This window comes from Mesoplodon bidens (genome assembly GCF_964165515.1).
Source record: "Mesoplodon bidens genome assembly, chromosome: 10".
NCBI lineage: Eukaryota > Metazoa > Chordata > Mammalia > Artiodactyla > Ziphiidae > Mesoplodon > Mesoplodon bidens.
The window spans coordinates 80,520,633-80,522,930 of record NC_138172.1 but is presented as its reverse complement, the minus strand read 5'-3'; positions in this window follow the sequence as shown (position 1 = coordinate 80,522,930).

Sequence of the window (2,298 nt, the reverse complement as noted above, 5' to 3'; positions counted from 1 at the left end):
AGAGAAAATCTTAATGACTTAGATTAGAGGACTATTTCTTAGCCATGACATAAAATCACAATTCATCAAAGAAAATACTGATAAATTTGACTTCATCAAAAATTTTAAAAGTTGCTCTATAAAAAACTCTAAGGCTTCCCTGGTGGTGCAGTGGTTGAAAGTCCGCCTGCCGATGCAGGGGACACGGGTTCGAGCCCTGGCCCAGGAAGATCCCACATGCCACGGAGCAATGAAGCCTGTGTATCACAACTACTGAGCCTGCGCTCTAGAGCCTTCCAGCCACAACTACGGATCCTGAACGCCTAGAGCCCGTGCTCCGCAACAGGAGAAGCCACTGCAATGAGAAGCCCGCGCACCACAACGAAGAGTAGCCCCCGCCTGCGCGCAGCAACGAAGACCCAATGCAGCCAAAACTAAATAAATAAATAAACAAATGTATCTAAAAAAAAAAAAAAAAAGCTTTAAATGCCCTAAATTGGGGGAAAAAAATGTCCTTCCGTGAATGAATAAACAAACTATGTTGTACATTCATACAACGGAATACTGCTCAGGACAAAAAGGAGCCAACTTCTAACACAGGCACTACGGAAAGGTCTCAAGTCCATTACGCTGAATGAAGGAAGCCAGTGTCAGAAGGCACATGGTTTCTGGAAGAATTCTGTCATACTGCTAATGTAGATTTAGACACTCCTCATTTTATTTTTTGTTGCAGGGCAGCTGTTTTAGTTGTTTATAACCAGTGAGTGTTAACAGTGGAGGCGGGTGGAGTGGGGAAGTAGCCAAGAATGAACACAGTTAACAACCTATTGGAAACAAGAAGTTGCCAGAAATGAATGTGAGTCTGTGATTCTTTGATGAGACAAAGAGACCTTCTCGGTCACCACTTTTGCTGCATCAAAACGCTCCTGTTACCCTGTGTTAACCGGAGAACGAAAATCCCTTCATCAGGAAACTACACTGGTTACCTTTGTTTCCATTTTGTTGAGTTTTTTAAAGGCTGTTAGTTTTTATGGGTGAAGAGAACAGACAAGTCCATTTGTCTTTGTGAATCTTTTGTTTACACATCCCTAGCCACTCTTCAATAGCAAATAATACAATTTTCAGTACAGTTGCTTGATTTTAGAAAAGAGAAAGTCGACATCGACCTTACTGCTGGTTTTGCTTGATTCTCCTCCTCTCTTCTTGCTGTTGGGTTCAAGCAACTTTCTGTTTCCAGTGTCAGGGAGGTTGCTTTAAAATAAAGAGGGTAGAGGAAGAGGCGTAGTGCTTTTGTATTTCCCCCTATGTATCACTTATTAAACTCCTGTTGCCCTGACCATTGTCGCTTCTCACTGAAGTCTGGTTTATTTACTTGAAAATCTGATTTGTTTCATTTTATTACTGTGTTTGTGAAGTAACTGATATCAGATTCGGAGGAAAAGAGCTGCCATTTACCAGCAGGCTGTGATGGCTTTGCCTCAGTCTGCAGGCCTGATTTTGAGGCCTCGTCTGCCCTGGGGCTCCCACAGAAATAAGATTACTGGCAATAACTGCTTCAACTGCTTTGAATAACAGACACAACTCAGAGAGCATAAAATTAGCATAAACACAGCACTGGTGTGTTCTCTCAGCGGATGTGAGACAGGCAGGCTATGGAAAATTGACTGAAATGGGGTCAGACCACGTAGAAATCTGAAACATAGGAAATACCGCCTAAGAGACAGGAGGTATTACTACCTTTCTCGTTTTCTTTCATCTCTCTCTCTATATATATTCATGCAGTTTTAATGATAAAATGTTAGAACTGATGAAAATTAAAGATGCTAAATCACTACCCCCCTAAAATGCCTGTGTTATCTTTCTAGACAAATTATTATTAATCATTTCTCAGCTTTTTTAATCCTGAGGGTAGAAAAATAAACACATTTCCACAGTCATATAAAATTGATTTTCCTTTTTGGAGGGGGGATATTCGTTTGAGGATAGAGAGTTTGCTTCAGAAAGGAGGTGAACAGCTGAAGCAGTACAGGATTGTAGCTTGAAACAATTCGTTCTGTATCTATTTATCAAATATTAAAATAGAATATGCTGCCGACAAGTGCAATAAAGTCTAACATTACAGGGAAAAGAGTGATGCTGTGCATCTCAACAGGCAGTTGGACGCTATGATTTTGCTCTTTTAATAATATGTTGTCACATGTGGAATACAATTTTCGATACGGCTGCATATAGATGGGTCCCGTTGCTTATTTATTTATTTTTGGTGTGATACTGGCAAAGGCCCAAGTTACCGTTCCAAAAAGTGGAAGTGCTCTTGGA